Below are 27,550 nucleotides of genomic sequence, written 5' to 3'. Positions count from 1 at the left end.
TCAATTAGTTTCCCTCTGATTCCAGTTTGATGAAAGTCTTACATCATAATATAAATGAGCTCCTTACAGAATAGAGATTAGGAAGAAAATGCAGCAGTCTGCATGCCCTTTCAGAGTTTGTAAGCTAAGGTAAGTGATATTGATGCCTCGGGTTTGTGAATTGTGAGCTGTTGTGCACACTACCTGACACCAGCTCCTCCACAGAAAAAGGGCATGGCAAATATGTACTTATTCTTTTTTCCTGCCTGTATTGTTTCCATGATTTATCACCTGGGGACATGGTGGCCAGTTCTGTAAGATTTAAATTGTAAACCCTTTTAGGATTTGGAATTATTTGACATCCATGAATCCAAGAGACAATAAATATGTATGCAAATTTTCTCTGCCTCCAAATAGGTCAACATCTCTGAATAACCTTTTCCTCACTCATGAGACTTAGATTTACAGTATCTATTATCAATTTTTCAAAATGATTGGGAAATAGTCTAGAGTTGACATTAATGTAACTGTCTTTTTTAAAAACATTCTAATTTGGCATTTAGCCTAACTCAGTCAACTGATCCTAAATAGTCCCCTTGTCCTAAGTGCAATGTTTGGCTCTGATTATCTTTGTGGTTTTTTTTTATCTTAAAGTTCACCCCTCTTTGCTTTTAGCATCTTGTGTTTCTTTTCATTCACCATCCTGCGTGAAGCTTCCTCCTATGCTGCCTTGTACCAAGACTTGGCAATCACGACACTCCTTCATTTATCTGTCCGTTTGTGTAATTTTTATTTACATGTTTTAACTTAACTATAACTTAATATAGACACTTTCTAATTACATGCCTCAAGTCTTCTTAGGGTAGCAGACTACTCAGTACTGATTACTTTCAAAAACACATTTTGGAAGTTACTTGTAAATTGGCAGCCACAGAAATGCAGAAAAGTTCTTCTTTGTAATGATATACTAATTATTTCTGTTTATTAAACTAAGAAGTGAGTGCTTCACAAGTAGGAATATGTAAAGGTTAAAATAAGAAAAATGGGTGACTTTTTAAGATTAGCTAATAACAAGTATTTGACCAATACATGTTGCTGAAATCTTTATAGAGCTTATGAAATTTATTAGTCATAACATTATGAAGGAGATTGCAATATTTTTATTTATGTATGGGAAACCAAGAGGAGAGTCTTACTTTACTTCACACAATTACCCAGTGGTAAATATGGGATACAATTTTGTATTTATATGATTTAAGACAGCAATGTTTTGATCATTAAGTGTTTTACATAGGTGTAATAATTATAAAACATATATATACAATTTTTTGATGTCCTTTACTTTGCCCAACAAGATTTAACCCCAGCAAAAATATGCTGCTATGGATAGAAGAGAAAGAAGTGCTTGTTTTCTTCTTCATTTAAGCTAATGCTTATCCATGCTGTTCCCAACTTCTCTAAGTCTTGTCTTTCCTTCATGTGGACCATCCTGGTTCCTACTACCTGTTAGTCATTTCAATATAAGACATTGTCCTTAGAATATGGAAAGAATGCAAGACAGGCTGCATTTTTCTGTGCCATTCTATTATTCTCATACATCACTGTCAGTAAAGGATAGCAAGCACATTAGGTTTTACTGAAAAATAGATTATATTTTTTTTTTAAAAAGCAATCCATTTAAAACAGCTATATATAATTTTTATTTGAACTATAAGGCTCAGAGAAAGCTAAAGGGTACCTAGAGAAATTTCCTGGTGAACTGACCCTGATGTTCAGCTAGTGCAAAGCATATGATAAATAATAAAGGTGTTGAATGTGTGACAAGATGAATAATGCCATCTATTTCATGTGATTCACATTTTAATCCCAGCACTTGAGAGATTCAGGGAGGAAGACCTGAGTTTAAAACAAGTTGGGCTTACTAGCAATGCCCTGTCTCAAGAAGGAATAAATCAATTAATAAGTTAGTGTGTGTGTGTGTGTGTATGTGTGTGTGTGTGTGTGTGTGTGTGTGTGTGTGTGTGTGTGTGTGTGTGTGTGTATGTGTCTGAGAGGGGGGAGAGAGGGCATGGAAGGCTAGATGAACCTATGGTGTTTTTCCTTAGAAACACAGTCTTCCTTGTTTTCTGACGAAAGATTGCTCATTGGTCTGGAACTAGCCTTGTGAGCTTCATTGGCTGGTCAGCAAACCCTAAGATCTTCCTCTAAGCCCCCAGCACTGGGATTGCATTCTACCTGGCCCAACTTCACCTGTTTGATTAGGGGATCAGAAATAGATCCTCAGGCTTGCATGATGGCACTTTATTTCTTGAACTGTCTTCACAGGTTAGACCTTTTCTCCTCTAAAAGAGATCCTTGTTCCTTTAGTTCCACATGTAGATTCCCTCTGCTTACTTTGAGAATTTCTACCTTATCCCTGGAGTTTAAACACATGATCTACCTTTGTTTTCCTATTGGTGCCTAAGTAATCTGGGAGAGTCAACACACCTAAAATAAAATGCACCGTACCCCACAGTTATTCTGATAAGTAAGCTACATATCAGTATAGACTAAGCTGAACTTCCACAAATTATCCTAGTTACAGAGCTTGACATTTTCTCATCCCAAGTGTGGTGGTTTGAAGGAAATGGCCCCCAAAGGGAGTGGCACTATTAGGAGGAGTGACTTTGTTGTGTTGTGCCCAAATTCTGAACCCCAAAATCACCAGGAGGCCCATTTCGATGCAAAAGCAAAGAGTCTTTTATTGTAGATGTTTAACGAGCTAACCCATTAGCTCGGGTCTTTCACCCTGCTACCATTGCAAATGGCTGGAGAGAGACACCAAGCAACCTCGAGGCAGGGATCTCAAAGGGCAGCATAAAGGGAGTGTCTAGGGGTATGAAACAGTCTCACGATTGGTGTGCTTCTAGGTTTGGGTGACCTGCCCTGTGTTGATTGGTCAACTGATTGTTATGGCCCATAGGCCCTCCCAGGGCGGTTGCTATGTTCTGCATGTCACTGTTGTGTGCTCTCTGTAAAGCACACTCAGAGCCATAAAACACAGCCCTGCCAACTAACTTCTGATTGGCTCCTTGCCATGAGGAAGGCATCTGACCTTAGTGACCAGGACAGGAGCGGCAAGGTCATGCAAGGACATGTTAGCCTGTAATGGCTGCTAAAATGGGGGACTGGTAACTACAGTTGGAGTAGGCACGACCTTGTTGGAAAAAGTGTGTCACTTTGGGGGCAGACTTTGAGGCCTCCTTTATTCAAACTACACTCAGTGTGACACTCAGACCACTTCCTACTGCCTGTGAGTCAATATGTAAGGACGCTCAGTACCTGCTCAGTACCATGCCTGCCTGCATGCTTCCATGTTGCATCTTGATGATAATGGACTAAATTTCTGAAAATGAAAATTAACCCAAATTAAAGGCTTAATGGTCATAGTATCTCTCTTCACAGCAATAGAAACCCTAAATAAGACACCAAGTTAGGTCCCCAATTGGCCTCTCTGCCAGTGTGAGATGCAAAAATATGTTCACTCCTTGCAGTCCTTCACTGAATAATTGTGGAATAAAATAGACCTTCACATACCTACCTCAAAACCAGCTCAATATTAACTTGTTCAGCATTTTCTTTACTTATTACAAAGAATATTTAACACAGAACAGAATTTCTATGAACAATATCAAAATGATAATAAAGGCTTTCTGGGAGGAGAAACTACTTACACTAAAATTTTCCTGTAGAACCCAATAGTCTATACAGTAGAAAATTTTCTGCTATAAAAATTTAACATCTAATTTAGAAAATGAGAAATAAAGGATAATGATGTCATGGTAATTTCTTTGAGATTAAGCTAATTTTCCTTATAATGTTCTCAAAATGATTGCTAAAACTGACTTTTATCTCAAGATGTTCTTATCAAGTATGAATGTTTAAAAATTTATACTTTTATATGCTGCTTAAAACAATTACTATATTCAGTTTTATTTAACGGAATTTTATAACTGAGATACATTCTCAATGACATCAGTTCATTAATGGGGAGATACTAAATGATGGGCCAAGGTGAATATAAAAAAGGCATGATACATTTATAGGTATGGGAGATATACCATCCATTGTTCATGAAGGGACAGGTGGTAGCAATATTCTTTACAAATCTATCTTATTCCTCAATATATGGCTATGTCTATGTGGTTTTAGCCTGTGAGGTCAGAAGCAGAGATGGTGTGTTCTAATTAGATAGTGTTCAGTAAACATTTGGTTCTCCATTAACTACTTTTATTCATCTGGATATGCTGAATGCACATGGCTCTTCATAAAAAGTCATAAGGATAGTCCTATAAAAATAAGCTTAAAAGAAATGGGTGAAATCACTTAACTCCTACAAGATATTTCTTATATCCTGAATAGTATTTTAAAATGTACTAGATATAAAATTCTTGATAAACTAACACTTCGAGCCTCCAAAATCTTGTGTGCATTTTACATTTAAAATAAATCTCAGTGTAGACTCACATTGACACAGGCTCCATCTATCCATCTAGGGTGAGTACTGAGGAAAGTGCCTATAGTCATTCAGTCTCTGTTCTGCCAATCACAGTGGTCCATGGTCACATGTGGGTCTGAGAACTGTTTCCAAAATCATATTTTGAGTAAAACAATAATGAAGTCATTCAATAAAGTTCATTTTACAAAGTTAATCTTAATGCAGCAACTAGAAACTTTACTTTTTAAAATAAGATTTATTTATTTAAGTTTTCATCCTGGCCACAGTTGCTCCTCCCTCCTCTTTTCTCAGTTCTTCCCACCACCTCTTCTCTGCATCCCCCACACTACCCACCCCTTCTCCATTTCTATTCAGAAAAGAGCAGGCCTCCCATGTATTGGCAAAACATGGCATATTGAGTTGCAATAAAACTAAACATCTCCCCATGTATTCAGGCTGGGCAAGAGAAACAGTATAAGGGAACAGGGTCCCAAAAGCCAGTAAAAGAGTTGGAAATAGCCCTTCCTCCCACTGTTAGGAGTCCCACAGAAATTTCGAGCTACACAACCGCAACATATATTCAGATTGCTTAGCTCAGTTCCACACAGGCTCCATGTTAATCAGTTCAATCTCTGTGAGCCCCTATTAGCCCAGGTTAGTTGATTCTGCAGTTTTCTTGTGGTGTCCTTGACCACCTTGGCTCCCATAGTCCTTAAAATTTGAAATTACTTCAGAGCTTTGCAATTTGACTCATCTTGCATTTCCATTGAGTCACACTGTGACCATGTAGAATAGCTCCCCCTCCTTGATGAATAGCTTCACAAATCAGAAGGCTTTTCAATGAAAGATATTATTATTATAACTTATTTTGGATAACTTTTCTTGAATTTGTTGTTTGGTAGTTTCATACATGTATAACATAAATTCTAATAACTGCCATCACCACCCTCTTCAAAGTCCCCACTAGTCCAATGACCATATTCTCTAACATTCCTTTTCCACATTTCTCTCTCTTTTTTTCTTCCTCTGTCTATTCTTACCTTTCTTCTTCAGAGTATTATGAAGCACTTATTTCTCAATGTTTAAGTCAAAATGTAAACAGCCATTGGTGAATGTCGAACAAGAGACCTTGGCCGGATGCCTACTTCCCCATCAGCCTGGGAGCAGGCAGCTGTAACCAACTGTAGAGAAGACATGTTTACTAAAGACAATCCGGTGCTGTAAGAAATGTTTACTGGAACAATAAGTTCCTGATAAGGGCTTGCCCACCAGAACACTCTGACCTTGACCTTTTCCAATGACTAACCGTTCTTCCTGCGCCCCCACCACCCCATCTGATGTCAGGGCATATAAGCAGCCGGGGTAAGAATAAAGCGAGGGGGCTTCTTGAAGTTTTCTGAAATCCTTCTTGAAGCTTTCTTTGCACCACCGACTGGTCTCTGTGTTATCAATCCCGACACCCTCCACACATTCTCGGACAGGCTGCATAGCAGGGTGCTGCAGGTGAATCTTTCAAATTTCCATCACTGAAGAAATAATAGTTAATTTGGATAGAAAAATAGCTTCCCATTTAATGTAAATAGAAGATAATGCTTTGCCTCCATAGAAATATCTGAGAATTTTTAAAATGATTCTCTCAGAATTTTTTCTCAAGAGGTTCATAATGTATTTGTTTTTGTATTTTACTTCATCTAGAAGAGTGCATTTTATTTTTAAGAACAGGTGATATACTAACTCATAATTCAAGCATATTTTGATCACTGATGGATGATGATGCGAGAAGTCCTGTGTATATGTCAATAAAGCACTGTTGGCCAATAGGGAACCAAGATAGGTGGGACTAGGAGTCCAGGAGGACACTGGGAAGGAGAAACACAGGAAGTCAAGATGTAACGCCATGGGGTAGGAAGCCCTGAAACCTCTCCAGTAAGAGAAATACTTAGATTAACAATTATGGGATAAATACTTAAGTCAGAGCTAGCTAGTAAGAAACAAACAAGGCCAACAGCTTCATAATTAATATAGCCTCCTGTGTGTTTATTTGGGACTGATGTGGCTTTGGAACCAGGCTGGCGGGAAGGCTTCTCTTTACAGATGGAAACAAAATTATGTTTTCCTTATTTACTAGAGTGGCTCAAGAAAATTATTTTTCAATTTGTATTTCCCCCATGGCCAAGGTTGATGAAGAGAATGCGGGACATTTACACAATGCCCTTCCCTTATAATGAGATTGATGACTATCTTAAATGCTGTCACAGAGCTATGCTGGTAGCTGGTGGAAGCAGAAGCACAGACCCACAGCTAAACACTGAGCTTACCTACTGGAATCCAGTTACAGAGAGGGAGGAGTGATGAGCAAATGAGTCAAGACCATGCTGGAAAAACCCACAGAAACAACTGGCCTGAGCAAGTGGGAGCTCACAGACCCCAGCCTGACAGCTGGGGAACCAGCATATTAACAAACCAGGCCCTTTCAATGTGCATATCAGTTGGGAGTTCTGGGCTGTCTGTGGGGGTCTCTGACAGTGGAAACAGTATTTACCCCTAGTGTATGAATACTCTCTCAGCCTAAGTAAATAGTAGAGGGTCTAGGTCTTGGCTCAAATGATGTGACAATGTAGGTAGAGATCTCACCTACCTGCAGTAATAACCATGCCCCATCCTGTGTATGGTAATCATGCGCATCATGACAGACTTTGATGATCCCCCATGGGAGACCTCACCTTCCCTGAGGGGTGTGTAGGGGGTAGGATGGGGAGTGATGGGGAGTGTAGGAGGATGGGAGGGAGAGGGAACTGGGATTAGTATGTAAAATAAGATTGTTTTTAATTTAAATAAAAATTAATTAAAAATGAAAATTATCTTTCAATAGCTAACTGGCATGGATTGTGTAAAGATGCTTGAATGTATTCTTTTTCATTTCACTTAAGCTATTCTCATGTTAAAAGATATTTCTTTAAATTTGTTCTCATAACCTTAGGTAATAATAATTATAAAAAAGCACATATCATCTGTTATTCAAATTTATAGGCTGATTCCCTATGCTATCATTTTATAGTTCCTTATGGTTACTAATTATTTTCTAATCTTTTTATACTTATTTTCTTGTAATTAAGGTGTTTTATAAATATAATCATACAATTAAATATAATTGTAGCAGTCATGGTCTCTATATGTTACCTCATTTCCTCTTTTAGCTATTCAGAAAGATTTTCTACTTGGGTTTGGAGCTTATTTCTTCTAGTAATATTTATAAACTGGGAGAAACTGACATTTAAGCAGAATGACTTATCATTTTGCAGTACTTTCCTGGACATTACAGGACCTTAAGTGTCTTCTGTATGACAATAGTTAGTCCCTCATTCTTCCCTTACTTGTCAGAAAGACAATGCTCACAAACCCATTTTTCTCCCCTGTTGTTTTAACTTTGACACAGTGACTGTCCCTTTCTGCTATTTCAGCCAGCAATTGCCACTCTCCAGATACTGGTCTGTTTATCTAGCTGGCCACACAGGCTGCAGCCTGGTGGGAATCCTGTTCCTGAAGGCACTGGCTCTATTGTGCCGCTAAATTTAGCTTTAACTAAATTTCTATCATTCTATTTATGAATAAGATTCAAGATTCAAAGACTGGAGTAAAAATCTGCTAACTCAGAGACACTGGGTCATAACTGGTTAACCTTCCCTCCTTATTGGTGTCTCTAAAAAAGCTTGTGCTTCTGCTTTGCCAAGCCAGAAAAATTCTACCATAACAAACCCTGTGTCTCTCTATCTCTCCTGGATGCCATCTGATGCTCTATGGTTACTTTCCATCAACTAGTTGCTAATGCAGACTCCTGACATAAGCTTAATTTTATTAATTAATGCAAATACAAACTTGGGGCCCACAGTGTGATTGAATATTCCGCCAAGTTTCCCCCTTTTTTGTCTAAATATTAAGGAAAGGTTTTAACTTTAGCACCATAAAGTATAAACAATAAGAACAATTATCAAATAAGGATTATATTCACAATACCCAGTCCATTTTATTTGGCAAATTCAGAGAACATATTTTCTATCTTATTTTGCTGAGTCTAAAGTTTTGTACCTAATTCACTTTCTATTCTAACTTATATTACCAACTTAAAATTATCTTTTTAGACATCAAAACAAGAAGATGAACAATTTAAGCTTTTAAAACTCTCAACCTTATGCACCTTGTATCTCTTTTGTGAGTTTCTTTTCTGAATTTGGTAGCAAGGAAAACTGCAGCTATAACTATCTTGTCTTCAACCCCATCAGACACCTGAGAAGGATATAATATTACCCAAGTAAACAGGAAGTACAGAACACACAACTTTCAAAACAAAGAAATGACAGACACAGCTGGCTGCTTGGACAGTTACCCAAGACTCCTGTGCACTGTTGGGGCATCAAATTTTGACCTAGATGCCTAGAATATCTGACAGACTTTCTGTGAAGCCAGATTTTGAATGATTTACTACCTTGTCTCGGCAAGGTTTGTCAGTTGCCTTTATTTGTACCCTGCTCATGCAATCTGAACAGCATACAATCAGCAGTCCAGTCAAAAGTATCCCCCCCTCCAATGGCTACATTTGCCATAACAAAAGCAAACTCCATAGGGAGGGTCTTTGATGTCCATCCTGCTTTTTTTTTTTGAGGAAAATTAGTGTTGCTAGGAGCAGACCTGTCTCACTGTTGTAGAAGGCCTTAGTTTGTTGAAATATCGGATATGTCAGCATCTGTAGATCTCTGAAGCATTTGAAGACCACTCTCTATGTAAAATATATCTCTGTTTAACCGTGAAAGTAAAAAAACCACCCACCCAAACTTTTGGGATTGTGGGCATTCTTTTTTTTTTGGTTTTTACGAGACAGGGTTTCTCTGTATTGTTTCGGAGGCTATCGGTCCAGCCTGGCCTCGAACTCACAGAGATCTGCCTGCCTCTGCCTCCCGAGTGCTGGGATTAAAGGCGTGCGCCACCACCGCCCGGCTTGGGCATTCTTTTTTTAAAACTACTTCCTGCTGTCTGGGGACAACCAAATCTTTAAGGGACATAGAGAAAGTTGAGGTAATAGTGAAGTCCTAGAAGATCAAACTGCATTTTTTTTTAGTGTCTGTGTGGTGGGAAAGTGTAGATAGACCTTGTGTGAAGTCTTGACTGGTTAGTCTGTGAGGCTGGACCATCTCAGCTCACTGCCTTGAAATTGTCCTGAGCAGTTTGTAGTTCAAAGCTGATCTTTAGGTGGTGTTTGTCACCTTAATGGCATTATCACAATGCAGGTAGAATTGTCATTATGGAGTCTCATCACCTTTTTGTAGACTTCAAAGTTCACTGTTAGGAATCTCCTCCAGTTCAATATAGGAAACTTAAACATTTTAAATATCATGTGCACCAAATCTCAGAGAGATTAGGGACCACAATTTATTAAGTATATCCAGGGTACACAAACTTAGTTCTTAGTTACCTGCTTCAGACTAAAGCCCAAAATCCAGGAAGCTGGAAGAAATGTATTTGTAAAATTAGTTTGTATTCTATATGACAATTACAACACAAGAGTCTATTACTTTTGGTTTTCTTCTGGACCCATATTAGGTGGGTCTTCTGAAATAAGACAGAGATTTTGAATTTTCCTTTAACAAGAATGTTTTGGTTCAGTGGGGGAGAGATCCATGCTCTAATTCCAAAGCCAGCTTTTATTTTTAATTGAACTGAGACCACAAAAGGCCATTTGCCCTTTATGCTCATAGAAATGAGCAGAAACAAAGATTTGGAAGACTTATGAAATTTTATCCTGTTAAAAATGTGCTATACCATTAGGCCAAATTCACTCTTTTTCTTGGGACATTTTTCTCTGGATTATTTGTCCTTCTTCAGATGACTCATTTGTCTAGTGGTCTTCAGATTCCTTAGTTGGATGCCCTTATTCTCTTAGAAAGACACAGCCAAAACCTTTCCCCAACACTGACTGGGGCAAGTTCCTTTTTGTCAGGTTATATCTTTGTTAAGACAAATGTCTATTTAGCAACAGAAAAAGTATCATCTTTTCACAATGAAAACTAAGTTTTTTCTTACTTATTAAATCAAAGGCATTTGTTCGTTTTAAAAGTTAGCTTGGATTGAATGATCAAGCTGTTTGATGAACTATCACACACACCTTCTCCATTGTAACTGAGAAACAGTTTCCAATGCTACTACAACTAAATCTTTTCAGTCTTGTGGAATAATTCTATTCCTAGTTGCCCATGAATTTAACATCTACCTCACAAAAGGTAATGCATACCATATGAAATGACTGCTTCCTTAAATCAATTTAATTCTAACATTTCTACAGGATTCTAGTTAACCTCTGTATAGACTTGGGGGTGTCTATCATCTGGTGGTCATTTTTATAAGGTAACTGGATGGATTAAGGTTGGAGTTCTAATTAACACTCCCCTTCAGTTTTGTAATACAATGATATGTAGTTCAAATTCTAACTGGTCTTAATAATAAGAACCTGGAATCAGATATAGGACTGAAGGCTAAAAGATCAGAGAAGCAAAGCAGTCAGTCACTAGTTCTTACCTCTGCTAAATCCTCAGACCAAAGGGGCAATCCTGTTTCTAGGAATCCTCATACTGAATGCAATGAACACGTGTTTCCTCCAGTCTTATATTCCTCTCTCTACCCAGCCATATCACTCCTGTCTCCACCTCCCTAATGTTGGCACTAAAAGCATGTGATGCCCAGTGATGTGAACTCCATTTGTCTTTTAGATTGGATTAAACTTGTGTAGCCCAATGGCCTTGAAATCACAGAGATTCTCCTGCCTCTGCCTTCTGAGTGCTGGGATTAAAGGTGACTGCCACTACTGCCCGACCTCTATGGCTAACTAGTGACTAGTTGTGTACTCTGATCTTCAGACAAGCTTTAATTGTTAAAGCACAAACAAAATATCACCACAGTCTGTTACTAAATATTTTTCTTCATTTCATTAGTGTTCTTTCTAAGGCTTGCATCTCATCAATTTGTCACATTTGTCACAGTTATCAAGTCATATTTTTAAGGATAAAATATTAATTACTAAACTTATAGTAATTACAATAGATATTATGCCAATTTCAGCTAAGTAATTTATCCCCCCATTTAAATTTTGCATTTTCAAACCATCCATAGTAGCACTATACAGAGCCCTAGCACCCTGCATTGTGATGTTCTCCATTCTTATTGAGGGAAGTCTAAAGGACTTCCAAGGTATCTCATCAAATATACTGACTTCTCACAGTTTGTGCATGGTGTCAGTGGTGAATTCCCTTCACAATTTCCAAGTGTGAGCCTGCTTTATCCATTGTAACTAGTTGGAAATTAGCAAGGTGCCAGGTAAGTCCAGAAGTCCTGTCCAGAGTTCAACATCTAGATGTTATTCCATTTATGTATTTTTACATTATTTTTTTATTTAGAAACAATCCTATTTTACATATTGATCCCACTTTCCTCTCCCTACCATCCTCCCATGCCCACCTCTGACCGCCTCATCCACCCCCCAGGGAGGGTATGGCCTTCCATAAGAGATCATCAAATATTTGTATATATACATTCTGCGGTTAAGTCATAGTAGAATTTTCATTTATTTTCACTCTGAGATGGTGGCTGCAAGTCATATTTTTACTAATTAGTTTCTTGAGAGTTTCAAGTTCTGTATGATCTATTTTGATCCTATTCATACCCCCTCTCTGAACTCTTCTCAGATCACTATCTCTGCCATCCAATTTTATGTCCTTTTTTTCTTTTTCTTTCAAGATCAATTTGTGATCTCCAAATATTCTTGGAGGCATGGTCTTTCACTGGAGTGTGGTAAACTTATCAAGGGTATACTCTTAATGAAAACTGCCTCCCTCTCTCATAGCAGCCAACATTGCTATTCACTCTATAGGTAGATGCGATCTAGTATGTCCAGCTGCTCTTTACATGTATGGATTTGGCATGGCTTGGGCTTTCCCTGATTTTTCTGCATGCTGCTGAAGATTCCGAGGTCTTCTGTGCAGCTGCTATCCTGTGTCCAGGGGTTTCTATGTGTTTATTCACTGACTCTGACTTTTATATGTTTCCCATCCCCTCTGCCAAAGTGACCCTTGAGTCTTTGGCAAGGGAGTGAGGAATATATATTCCAATTAGAGTTGAGCATTCTGTAGCCTCTAGCTCTCTGCACATTGCAAAGTATGGATCTCTGTGTTCATCATCATCTGCTGCAAATGGGAGTTCCTGTAATGATGGTTGAGAAGTACATTGGTCTATGGGTTTAATCATTAAGTCATTAGGAGTCAATTTAGTTTAATACTATGTCCACTTAGCAGCAAATAGTAGTAGACTCTCCATTAGGGACTATGTCCTGTTAGCCATTGGTTCTTAGCATGATATTGGTATCAGGAATAGGCTACATATTGTGAAGTGGGATTTGAATCCAACCAGTGAGTGGTAGATTATTTACATGATGTTTGTGTCACTACTGTACCAGTGGGCAATCATATTTTTAACTTTCAGGGTCTGGCTGATGTTTACTTTTCGTCTTCAGTAGTTTCCATAGCACCTTCCAGCACTGTGATAATTATGCAATAAGAATGAAGCTTCTGTACTGATTTTATTTCATCTTGTTTTATGACTCATGTGATATTGTGTCTTAAGAAATACTATGTTAACAGCAAGTTCTAGAGAATGACTGAGAACAAGGGCAAAAGCTTGTTTTGTATGAGTGTGTCAAGGAACTGTCCTTGGGAACTTATTGGTCAACAATTCCAAAAGATAAATCCCATTTCTATTCCTGTCACTGGGAGTTTTATTTGATAGCCACCAGTGTCTATTAAAGGCATCATTGCCCTGCAATTGCCTAACTCCATATATGTAGATATGGATATAGATATGAGTGCATACATATATATGTCTATATGCATATACAGTAATAGGTTTTCTTTGTGTGCTTTCAGGAAGATCTTAATGTTATCTAACTTCCCTCCCTTGAAAATCTCACCCTGTCTCTTTTCCCACCTCTATTGGTATTACAAATTAAACACACATATCTAATTATTCAAAGCTAATATCTACATTTGAGAGACAACATGTGATATCTGCTATCTGTTTTTATACAAAACACAGTGGGTTATAAACAACGGATAGAAGCGGCTCTTTCCAGAAACCCAGAGCTGAATTACAATTTTATTGTCCCTGTTTATTCTAAATATTATGTTGAGTCCCTTTTCATGTTGTGAAAAGGGTGATAACGTGAGCAACAAATTAATAAAGGAGCCTCTTTTTCATAATTAAAAAAAATGAATTTATTGTTGGCAACAATTGCCAACATAAAAACTGAAAATAAAATTTCCATGTGTTTATTTTATCTTCATTATTTGATATGCCATGAGTATTTATAGGCACCTACTAGCTCTCAAATGACATATGGATTTGAATGTTTGAGCCTGAACATGATACATAATTATGCTTAAAAATATGACTAGTTTAAGTCAAGAATTAAAATAATTCATACATTTTCTTCACTTTTTTAAAATAATGAAATTATGAAATAACTGGCTTGAGTTAAGGGCCATAGCTGCTATTTTTGCATTAGCTACATCCATCAAGTCATTTCTGAATAAATCAATGTGTAAGAACTTTACTGTATGAATTATTCTTTCATTCAAATATTTCATAATTCTTCATTTTTGATAAGAGCTGTATAATTTAATCCCTCCCAGCTGGTAAAATGTATTGAAAAGAAACACAAATGTAGCCAAAATAATGTATTCATCATAACTATATATTTCTTCATAAATATATTGTTTTTAACTTACTAAACTATGCGTGTGCCCTTTGTTGAAAGTCACTTTGAAACTTAAAAAAATCATAATCTCATTAATACCTTTTAAGGAGAACCAATAAGATTTATTAAGAAAAAAGCAGGAATAAAGGGATTGGAGGAAATGATACAGGAGAATAAGGAGAAAAAGCAAAACCGTGATTAAAAGTTTAAAGTTGCTACAACTTAATAAGGAACCACTTATGAACAAAATCTAATAAATTAACTCTGTAGATCCAACAGTGTGCCTAACCAATGAATCTCTCCCCATGACACTCGTCAGGATAGAAGAGCACTTGTGGAATGCCCACATTCGGTATTAATGAAGAAAAAGCAGCTGACTGGCTCTCAGCTGAAGGGAGAGCAACTATCTCTGAGCTCACTCAACAGCTGGTGTTGCTTTTAGTTGCCACTCTTTTCAGCAGCTAATTAAAATGAAATGTCTGCTGAAAGTGTCAGCAACATGTTAGATTTCTATCTACACCTTGTTGTGCCCAGTTCATGCTTAGTAACTTTGTCTATTGAAATAACAAGTTAAGACCATATGTGTTTCTGTGGTGACTGTTACTGAAGATTGAATCTGTTCTAAACGGCCCCCATGACTAAACCACTACCAACATTACAACACCCAAAAAGCAGGTTGCCAGCCATCTTTAAAAAAATACTTGCTACATTCTGTTGTTCAGATTTTTGTTGACATGTTTTTTACATTGTTTTTGGCTGAAATTACAAATGGACACATTATGCTTTCAAAAATTAACTAAATAACCCTATCAGAAAGGAAATTTAAAGTGTCCTTATGTTTAAAGTCGTTGTGTTTATTTTCCTTTTGTTGGTTTAGAAGATTGCTAGAATGTATATACCACACACACACACACACACACACACACACACACACACACGTGCATATATATGTATATGTATAATATCTGTTTACATCTACAATAGGAATAATGAAAGGGTTTGCAGCCATGTGAAATATGGTCCTCTACTAAGACAAAATTTAAGGTTTAATACAGCACTGTAGCAAAATATTTAAGTGTATTTACATAATAATAATAATAACTATTGTATATTCATTGTGTACAGGAGAGGCACATATGCCATGGAATGCGTGTGGAAATTGGAGGGAAACTTTATAGAGTTTGTTCTCTCTTTCAGCATTTACATAGATTCTAAGGAACAAACTCAGGCTTTCAGTCTTGTATGGCAAGTAGCATACTTATGGAACCATTTTGTTGACCCTACCAAAAAAAAATCTCTTAACACTCATTTAACTAGAAAATACAATCAACCACACAGCTTATTTTTGTAAATGAAACTTTTAATAGTGTTTAATATTATATGAATTTCATCATCTCCTTTCTGGTAATTGTAGATAACTATTACAAATTTCTTTCACTAAATATAATTTTCTTAGATTTGTTCTCATTGATTTGCACCTTTATAGTTTTGTGTGAAATTAAGATGTTTTATATGATCCTGGCTTTAAAATATTCACACAAATTGATGAGATTATTTCCTCTGTTCTTCCATAAACTTCAAAGTAGATGGAATAATCCAGGCATAGACTTCAATAAAACTGCTAAATTTCCTATTTAAATAAACCTTTTAAAATGCTATTTAAGTATCCTAAACTTCTTATGCCTTCCAATTTTCTGCCCAAATCTGCAACTTCATTTCAGTACATGGCATATAGTAATTCTTAAGAAAGATTTATTAAATATATATCTTCAATTCATGAATTAATAAATGAAGCTCTACTTTGCAAACAGCAGAATGAACATTTTAGTAATAAAATGGATGATATAGGAGTAACACTCTTCTGGAAAAATTCTAAATAATTAGAAAATATGTTCTCATGTCAGCAAATAAATACAGGCAAAAACCATCTAGTAAAGAAAACATTTCAATGCCAGTGTATAATCTAGTTCTAGAATTGGCTGGTAATTTGTTGACTAGATTTAAGTCAACTCAAGTAAGTTTTAAAGCAATATCCTTCATTTAAATACTAACTTTGTCCATTAAACTTAAGTCCTTTGGAATAAGTATTTGCGACTTTATGATACTGTCAGATGTCACAATCATTGAAGTGAGAAACAATATAACAGCAGTTCAAGACTTCCTGTTTCCAGGGAGACTTGTTGGACACTTGGGGTTTTTTTCTTCTTTTCTTTTTTTTTACAAGTAGGTTTTTGTAAATCTCCTGAAGAATATGTTTATATATTATATTATTAAGATAGAAATCACCTAATGCAAAATAAGCAATACAATTTTGTGCTGTGCATTTGCTGTTGGCTGTCTCCTTGTTGCCCTTCCCATTATTTATCATGACTGGAATCTGTTTCTTGGCACTGCTTTCCCTTCTGCTTCATACTATAAATACTCCAGTTTAGTTTCTTTCCTAACTCCATTGATACTTCTTTTATAAATTCCATGTTAGTATGCATAGCTGATTGATAGACTCCTTAATCTTTTGCTGTGCTGTAGTTCATCTTTTTGTTGTGAGTCCTAATTTTCTACAATTTCAGTTAAACATGGTCAGTTGAGGTGCAAATAACTCATGGAAATTTCATAAAATTAACAACCTGCAAGCTTTCCATGGCCTTTTCATCCTAAGAATTATTTGAACACTAACACTGTGAAAGCCTGGCAGCTCATCTGGTTCCTGGCATGGCTTTGAAGCGACTAATGGAAGGATAATGCACTTTGCATGTGTGTGGAGTGGAATAGAGCAAGATGGGACAGGATTTCATTGTACTTCTCCAAAAGTCTTTCTAGAGATCCATGAAGAAAATCAGTAATAACTTAATGCTAAATCACAACGGGCAAGCCCTTCACCTCAATGCATGTCGTGATATACAGCATCACAAGAAAGATAGGGCACTGCAGTACAATACCCTAGGAAGGAAGGAGAGAGCAGTGTTGTCATGATTTTTAAAACTTGCTAGTGTTTATTCACTATACAAAGCTATGGGTTTCATAGTACCATTCTCTTTGTTCTATTAGACTATGTATTTTTGTAATTCACACTATTCTATAAAATTGTTATAAAAATAAAAGTTATTACAAGTGTTCTAATTGATCATTAGCTACTGTTAACCATATTCTATGCATAACTTATAAACTGTCTTGTAGGATTTTACACATAAGACTAAGCAGTATATATGTACAAATCGGTACTAGCCAAGTTCAGGCATCCACAGGAAGTCTTGGAACAAAATCTTTATGAGTAAAGAGAAACTACACCACAGTAGTTTATCTCTTAAAATACTTTGCATTAATGATGTTGAAACTGACTTATTTTGCCCGTCTTTGTGGCCTCATCTTGTTAATTTCTATTCTGTTATTTAGTCACATCTACAAAGTGCTAAAACTTCTTGGGCTTCTGTCCTAGAATTGGTTTCTTCTCTCATTGAGCAATACTTTCAAGTTATCTCACATACTCCTGGACTTCTTATGTCACAGATATGTGAATGGATCTGTGTGGTTATTTTTATTTTACTGCTTTTATATTTCATCCACCTATTAGATTTTTATATTTTAATTTTTAAATTTAAATTAGAAACAAGGTTGCTTCACATGTCAATCCCAGGTCCCTCTCCCTTTCCTTCCCCTTCTCCCAACTCCCCCAATACCCCCTCATTTCCCCAGAGAGGGTGAGGCCCTCCATGGGGGTGTCTGTAGTCTGTCATTTCATCCAGAGCAGGGCCTAGACCCTCCCCCAAGATGTTTTTGTTTGACAATGTGTTTGTGATTTTAATTCATGCAAAGTTTCACTAGAGTTTTTCTCATCTACTGACCTCCTTTATCCATTTATTTCCCAGTTATAGCTCATGATTTATGCAATGTTTTTTTGGTCACAAACATGACCATTGTCATTGACTTCTACTTCTTGATCTCATAAATAATACAAAATTATACATTCTACCACCAATTTTCTAATTGTCATTTTCTCCAGACCACTAACTAATACTTTGGAGTTTTGCAAATTTAAATTTGTTTCTTTTCTTTAGTTTCACTTCCTCTTATCTCGCTTACTTTCCTCTTTGCAAATTATTCAATTTCTTTGTACACTTTTCCTCTTATGAATATCAGCTACCTTAAGCAATGCAAAATTTCTATACTCATCTATTTTTTTGTTTTGAATCACAGGGTGTTTCCTTTGCCCAGTGCTTCAAACATAGAATAGGTACCCAAAAATTATATCATTATAAGCAAATAAAAAACATTAGGTTACATTCTATATGTAAATTTATAAAATTTGTCTTTGGGAAACTGAAGCCTAAAAGTATAAACTTTACCATTATTTTGTTTAAGAAAATTAAAGTCAAGGAATGGTTGCATTTTCAGCAAAATTTAGAACTTTTAAAATCCACTCTATTTTCCTTCACTTTGAAAATTTTGAAAGTCTATCAAATGGTAAAATTTAGCTATATTTTTATCAGATTTTTAATAAAAGAATGTTTACTATGTGTTAATGACAATTAATTGTTACTATTGGATCACATTTAAAGGTAAAAGTCAACTATAGAAAATGCCCATGGTGAAGGTATAATACAGACTTAGTAATATGTATTTAGCATCTATGTATATATGCATTTATCTATCTGTCTGCCTATCTATCTATCTATCTATCTATCTATCTATCTATCTATCATCATCATCTATCTAGTTTAAATCCTGACCAGCTTTCCCTCCTTCCTATTCTCCCAGTGACTCCTCCTGCCTCTCCTCTGTCTTTCCCTCATCCACTCTCCCTCCATTTTTACTCAGAAAATGTCAGGCCTTCATGTATACCGACAAAACATTAAATTGTGTAAGACTAAGCACCTCGCCTTGTGTTAAGGCTGGAAAAGAAAACTCAGTATGAGGACTAGGGTCACAAAAGCCAGTAAAAGATTCAGAGACAGTCTCTACTGCCACTGTTAGGTACTCCTGTCTGGGGGGAAGCCTCTAGCAGCACAGGGTCCTAAAAGCAATCTTCTGAGTGGGTGGAAGCTCAGACTTTTCTTTCTGATGGGGTTAATGGGAAAAGACTCACACACTCCCTTGTTGGCTTCTTTCTTTATTCTCTGTACTTCTCATGTTCTTTTTACTGTATACATTTTTTTACAGTTTATATACACCAACAAAGTTTTTCAGGCAATATAGGAATTACAGTGTGTTTCCATTCTATTTGTCAAGTGAATGATTACAATGAATATAAAACAAACAGTAAAAACCCCAGCATGTTTTCCATATCCGTTACATGATTAAACATTTACATACTAGAGGTGAAAAATTATTTCAAGAACCCACATACCTTCACACCCAAGCAACTTGTTATAGATTAACAGTGTGGACAACAAGGTATTCTTGTCAGGTCTTTTCCTGGAAGGCTGCATTTTGCAGTTACAAATAAGGGGCCAATTACTTTATTACTTATCTTGAAAGGTAATTTTATAATGAATCCATATGAATCACAAACCTAAATTTTTGTGTATGAGAAGGAATCCGTCAGCTCTACTTTAAATCTTTAAAGTACATACCCACTCATTAATAGAAATTTGAAGGCAGAAATTGATATAAGGAATTAATCATCATCTTTGGTCATCGACCAGTCCTAGCAAGAAAAGTACAACAGTCAATGATAATTGGGCTGCTTTGTTCTTGTTTCCTGACCTTAATGAGTTCTGCATTCAAATAAGTGCCTTTCTAAAACTTTAGATTGCCTTCTTGGATTGTTTTTCACCTCAAAGCTATTTAACAAAACAAAAACATCTTAGTCTAACTTTGTTATTTTCAAAGCTTTGTCTCAGCTGTGATGCACTCTGAACCCTGTGAACACATCTCTCAACATTAAGGTTAAAAGGATTTAAACTAGTTGGGCTACTGGGACTCAATTGTTTTTCTCAATCATTATCCTGAGTTACAACCTAAGCAGCTACTTAGGTGAAACTGACAGACCCTGGCTATTAAACATATCATTGTATTTATTTTTCTTCATCAAAACTCTGCATAGGCTATCACTATTACTATCAATTTAGGCAGTACAGCTAATGGAGGAGTCATCTTCTTGACAATCCACAGAAAAAATGCCCAGCAGACTGGGATATTTCCATGAGACAAACACACTATAATACAGGCAGTGGAGATTTGTCCTCATCTACTCACACCATGTTAGATACCAGAGGGACTTTGCTGTAACAAGCATGTAGAAGCACAGCAGAAGTGAAAGTTGGTCTGTAGTCTGTGGCCTTTCCTAAATGATATTCACCATTCAGAGAGTTGCCTTCTGCTGAGCTGACACTGTGAACTTCAATTGCTACCCACTGCTCCTCTGACATGGCCACTGGCAGTTAGGAGTCCCACAAAAAGACTAAGCTACACTAACCCAGCTGCATGACTCTTGACCCACAGTCTGTGCTGCCTATGGGGTGTGCTGGAAAGGCTGGAAAGGGGGATGAGGGTGGTGTAGATATCATGTGAGTAGCCAAGCCATGACTGATCCAGTCTAAGGCCCATGTTATGAGAGTGAGTCCATCCCTGACACTGCCCAGAGCACCAGAACCTAGAGGACAGATGGCTCAGAGACCTAGGATAGAACAAAGTATGACTGTACACTCAATAATTTTTAAGAGACATTTGTTTGCAAACTTTAGAACAATATGAATATAACATGCATTTATTTATAGCACATCCACAATTAAAAGAATCTTCCTTAGTGTCACTCCTCTGGTTATATAAGCATCATTATTTTGATACAATGTTCAACTTTTATGTTATTTGTTGTGTTTTCCATTTTGTTTATTTTTATTATGTAATTTTGAAACATAAGTGTATATAATCTAAAGTAATGCTAAAAATGTGCTATTGCTCTAGTCTATAATTCTTTCTTTCTCTGTTTTTAAATGAATTTTAGACCCAGACACTGTAATCCAGGCTGACCTCAAACTGTCAATCATCCTCCTGGTGCTCAAGTGGGCAATTATATTAAAAAACAAAACAACCGCTTTCTGGTGCCCTGCATAGAGTCTCCTGAGGCCTGGGGACTGCACACTGAGCAACCCATCCCGGAAGTCAACCCATCCAGAGTCTGCCAACATCCTGGTACTAGTCCTGCCTCAATCCTTGGAAAGAGGAGAGCCATCAGAGTATTGGACCTGCATGCACCCACCAGAAGGGAACATTGGACCCTTATCTATCAGGAGAGGAAGAAACTCTATCTTCACCCACTGGAAGAATGGATGGGAAGAAGACAATTGAAAAATATATTCAACAACAGAAAAGCAAATATAACACCATCAAGTCAAAGGACTACACTAGCAAGACCTGAACATTCCAACACAGATGAAACAGAAGAGAGTGACCTTAAGAACAACTTCATAAAAACGATAGAGGCCCTCAAAGACGATATGAGAAAAATCCCTTAAAGAAATGGAAGAAAAAACAAACCAAAAAATGCAAGAAATCAAAAAATCTCTTAAAGAAAGCCAAGAAAAAAACAATCAAAGAGATGAAGGAAACAGTTCAAGACCTGAAAACTAAAACCAAGACAATAAAGAAAACACAAACTGGGGAAATGCTGGAAATAGAAATGCTGGGTAAACGATCAGAAACTACAGATGCAAGCACAGCCAACAGAATAAAAGAGATGGAAGAGAGAATCTAAGGCATTAAAGATTCACTAGAAGAAAAAGATTCATCAACCAAAGAAATTTTTGAGACCAACAAATCCCTAACACAAAATATCCAGGAATTATGGGACACTGTGAAAAGACCAAACCTAAGAATAATAGGTATAGACGAAGGTGACGAAACCCAACTCAAAGGTACAGAAAACATATTCCACACAATCACAGAAGAAAACTTTCACAACCTAAAGAAAGAAATGCCAATGAAAGTACAAAAAGCTTACAGAACACCAAATAGAGTGGCCACAAAAATGTCTGCTCACTACACAATAATCAAAATCCCAAACATATAGAATAAAGAAAGAATATTAAGAGAACCAAAGGAAAAAGGCCAAGTAGCATACAAAGGCAAACCTATCAGAATTACACCTGACTTCTTCATGGAAATTCTGAAAGGCTGAAGGTCCTGGATAGATATTCACCAACACTAAGAGACCATGGATGCCAGCCCAGACTACTATACCTAGAAAATCTTTCAATCACTTTATATGGAGAAAACAAGATATTTCATGATAAAATCAGATTAAACAATACATATCCACTAATCCACTAATCAAGACCTACAGAAAGTTCTGGGTGGAAAACTCCAACCCCAAGGAAATTAACTACACCCACAAAAACCTAGGCAATAAATAATCCCACTTTACCAAAAGCCAAAAGATAAAAGGGGTAGAAATCCACACACAATACTAACAACAACAACAAATCCAAAACAAACAAGAATGAACAATCAATAGTCATTAATATTCCTTAATATCAATGTTCTTTAAAAGGCACAGGCTCACCGAATGGATTCAAAGATAGAATCCATCCTTCTGCATACAAGAAGCACCTCAACTTCAAAGACAGAGAGTAACTAAGAGATAAAGGTTGGGAAAATATTTTCCAATCAAATGGAACCAAGAATCAAGAAGGTATAGCAATCCTAATATATAACAAATTAGATTTTAAATTAAAAACAATCAAAAGAGATGAAGGACATCATTTCATATACATCACAGGAGAAATCCATTAAGATGAAGCCTCAATTCTAAACATCTATGCCCTTAATACAAAGGCATCCACATTTGTAAAAGAAACATTATTAAAACTCAAATTTCACATAAAATCTCACACACTTATAGTGGGAGATTTCAACACCCCACTTTCCCTACTACGTAGGGCCACCAGACAGAAACTTAGAAGTTATGAACAAATTAGATTGAACAGGTATTTATAGAACATTCCATCCAAACACAAAAGAATATACTTTCTTCTCAGCGCCACATGGAACCATCTCTAAAATCGACAACATACTTGGCAACATACCAAACCTCAACAGGTACAAAAAATTGGAATAGACCCTTGTTTCTTATCAGACCTATGTTTTAAAGTTAGAATTCAACAACAACACAAATTGCAGAAACCCTACAAACTCATGGAAATTGAACAATGCACAAATTCACCATTCCTGAGTCAAGGAAGAAATAAAAAATGAAATTAAAGACATCCTAGAATTCAATGACAATGAAGATACAACATACCCAAACTTATGGAAAACTTTGTTAAGAGGAAAGTTCATATTACTAAGTGCTTACACAAGAAACTGGAGAATAGTCACACTAGAGAATTAACAGCACACCTGAAAGTTCTAGAACAAAAGGAAGCAAACTCACCCCTGAGGATAGACACCAGGAAATAATCAAATTGAGGACCGAAATCAATAAAGTGGAAACTAGGAAAACAAGTAAAAGACCTGTATAACAATATCTTTGAGTCTTTAAAGAAAGTCAATAAAGAAGATACCAGAAAACGGAAAGATCTCCCATGCTCTTGGATAGGTAGGATCAACATAGCAATCTACAGACTCAATGCGATCCCCATAAAAATACCAACAGAATTCTTTACAAACCTTGAAAGAAAAATACTCATCTTTTTATGTATAAACAAAAGACCCAAGACCTGTACAATAAAATAACCCTGTACAATAAAAGAATATGTGGAGGCATCACCATCCCTGACTTCAAGCTCTATTATAAAACTATAGTCTTAAAAACAGACTCGTATTGGCACAAAATAGACAGGTAGGCCATCTGAATTGAATTGAAAACCTGATATTAATCCACACACCTATGAACACCTGATTTTTAGCAATGAAGCTAAAATCATACAATGGAAAAAAGAAAACATCTGCAACAAATGGTGCTGGCATAACTAGAAGCTGGCATGTATAAAACTGTAGATAGATCCGTATCTATGGACATGCACAAAATTTAAGTCCAAATGAATCAAAGACCTCAAGATAAAGAGAAAGTGGGAGGAACCTTGGAACGAATTGGTACAGGAGACTGTTTCCTGAACACAACACCAGTAGCACAGACATTGAGATCAACAATTAATAAATGGGACCTCCTGAAACTGAGAAGCTTCTGTAAGGCAAAGGACGCACTCAACAAAACAAAACAGCAGCCCACAGAATGGGAAAATATATTCACCAACCCCACATCTGACAGAGGGCTCATTTCCAAAATATACAAAGAACTCAAAAAGCTAGTCACCAAAACACCAAACAATCCAAGTAAAAAGTGGGGTACAGAACTAAATAGAGAATTTTCAATAGAGAATCTAAAATAGATGAAAGATACAACGTGCTTAGCCATCAGGGAAATGTGAATCAAAACAACTCTGAGATACCATCTTACTCCTGTCATAATGGCTAAAATAAAAAACACCAATGACAGTTTATGCTGGAGAGGATGTGGAGAGAGGGGGAACACACCTACACTGTTGGTGGAAGTGCAAACTCAGAACCGCTTTGGAAATCAGTATGGTGGTTCCTGAGGAAAATGGGAATCAGTCTACCACGAAACCCAACAATTCCACTCTTAGGCATACACCTAAAAGATGCACATTCATACAACAAGGACATCATTTCAACTATGTTCATAGCAGCATTATCTGTAATATCCAGAACTTGGAAGCAACCTAGGTGCCCCTCAACTGAAAAAAATGGATGAAGAACATGTGGTGGATTTACTCAATTAAGTGAAATAAAAATGGAATCTTGAAATTCACATGCAAATGGATGGACCCTGAAGAAACCATCCTTAGTGAGGTAAACCCAGTCACAAAAACGCAAACATGGCATGTACTCACTCATACATGGATTTTAGACATAGAGCAAAAGATTATCAGCCTACAATCCACACTGCCAGAGAAGCTATAAAACAAGAAGTACCCTAAGAGAGACATACATGGTCCTCCAGAGAAGGGGAAAGGGACAACACATCCTGAGCTAATTGGGGATATGGTGGGAGGGGAGAGGGAGTCAGAAGAAAGAGAAGTGGAGAGGAGGACATAAGGGAGCAGGAAGATTGAGTCAGGGGAAGAATAGAGGAGAGCAAGAAAAGAGATACCACAATAGAGGGAGCCATTATAGGATTAAAGAGAAATCTGACACTAGGGGAATGTCCAGAGATCTACAAGAATGACCCCAACTAACAATCTAAGCAATAGTGGAGAGGCTACCTTAAATGCCCTTCTCTATAATGAGATTATATGACATCCTAGGGCCTTCATCCAGTAACTGATAGAAGCCGAAGCACACACCTAGTGATAACACTGAGGCAAACTCCTGGGATCCAGTTGCATAAAGGGAAGAGTCCTGAGCAAAGGGATCAAGACCAGGCTGATGAAAGAAACAGCTGACCGGAACAAGGAGGATCTCATGGACCCCAGAATGATATCTGCAAAACCAACACAAGACTGTTCCTGTTCCTGATCCCCTGAAAGTGAATGTCAGTATGGAGGTCTGGGCAATATATGGGTCCTCTGGTAGTGGATCAGCATTTATCCCTAGTACACGAATAAACTTTGGGAGCCCACTCCCAATGGGTTACTGACTCTGCCTAGAAACATGGGGAGTGTCTAGGCCCTGCTCCAAATGATATGACAGACTTTGAAGATCCCCCCCATGGATGACCTCACCTTCCCTGGGGAACAGAAAGAGGAAGGGATAAAGGGTTGTGGGGGCCAGGGGAGGAGGGGAGGAGGGGAGGGAGAGGGAACTGGGATTGACATGTAAAACTAGCTCATTTATAATTTAAATAAAAGATCACAAGAAACAAAAGAAAAAAAACCAGAAACCAATATATATATAGCATTCTGTCTGCATGTTTGCCTGCTTACCAGAAGAGGACATCAGATCTCATTATATATATCATTGTGAACCACTTGGTGGTTGCTGGGAATTGAACTAAAGACCTTTGGAAGAGCAGACAATTCTCTTAACCTCTGAGCCAGCTCTCCAGTCCCAATAAGTACTAATCTGAATGAAAGTTTAATTAATATTCGTTTCAAAATGTTCATTTGTATAATAATATAGTTGCTTGTAGGAATCAATATTTTTTAATTATTTTCAGATTTAATGAGTCGTGTTATTTGAATATTTGAAGTTAATATTTGAAATGAACTGCTCTTGATATCCTTTATGCCAAATTTGCTAGTAAGTTATATAACATTATGCTTATGCTCGTGACATTTATTTGTAGGAAAAAGAAAAAGATAACACAAAACAAGCTAAATTTCTGGAAACACAAGAGGAAGGAATGTGGTCTGAATTCTTTTCAGGCCATGACACCTTCAGTACCTGCAGATTCTGAACATGTTCCACAAATGCGTGTTTGTTGTGGGGAGGGAGGACTATCTTGCCAGCTTCGGAAATTCTGGTGCCTGTAGTTTAAGTTCCTGCTTAAAACACAGTGAAAGAAGCACCTCAGGAGAAGCACACTGTAGAAATTTTACAGGTAAGTAGTACTGTAAAAAGTATCTCAGCAGTCTGGAGCAAACGTGTTATATAAATCCACAGAATGGTTGTGAATAATGGAAATGTTTGTATTTGCCACAGTGTCTTTCTCTGGGGATCTCTTGAAGCATTTTCTAAAACTTCATAAATATCTTGGTGTTCACAGATAGTGGAAGCTGTATTTTAGCCCATTAGTGCTTCACATTTAATTAATGTGCAGTGATTTGCACTTCCAGAACCAGGACAAGTAAACACTGCTGCATGATAAATTAAAAGGCAAACGTTGGCATCTTGAAGCAGAAATAGCATCTCGGCAATCTGCAACAACACCCTCCTCTGCAGACACACTGCTTCTGCTGGTCCACATTTTCTCCCTTCTTGTTTTCTTTCTGTTGGGGGTTACTGTAGCCTGCTGTCAGTTACTGAACTGCTAGGGCCTGACAACAGGCAACATCTGAGCACCTGGAATTCTCAGAGACCTCTCCTCCCCCCACCTCCCTTTCTCTGCTTTCTCCTCCCTTTCTCCCCTCCCTTCCCCTTCCCTCTCCTTTCTATATTTTTCCTTTCTTTTCTATTTCTTTCTTTGATTTCCTTTCTTTCCCTTTCCTTTTCTTTATTTGCAACTTTTATTAACTTTTATCTATTGACAAACTCTTGTAGTTAGAATTTCTGAACGTAAGCAGAAACTACATTCACAGGGTAATTTGATGATCTGTCTGGGTGGCCATTAACCAGTGTCCCAGTGCCATGGGGAGGGGCAGACAAGACAGTCTTGGTGAAAACCGAGTGTAAGCTTACATAATGCT

This window comes from Mesocricetus auratus, unplaced genomic scaffold (genome assembly GCF_017639785.1).
Source record: "Mesocricetus auratus isolate SY011 unplaced genomic scaffold, BCM_Maur_2.0 Super-Scaffold_15014, whole genome shotgun sequence".
NCBI lineage: Eukaryota > Metazoa > Chordata > Mammalia > Rodentia > Cricetidae > Mesocricetus > Mesocricetus auratus.
The sequence above is the reverse complement of the archived record's forward strand: the minus strand, read 5'-3'. Positions refer to the sequence as shown.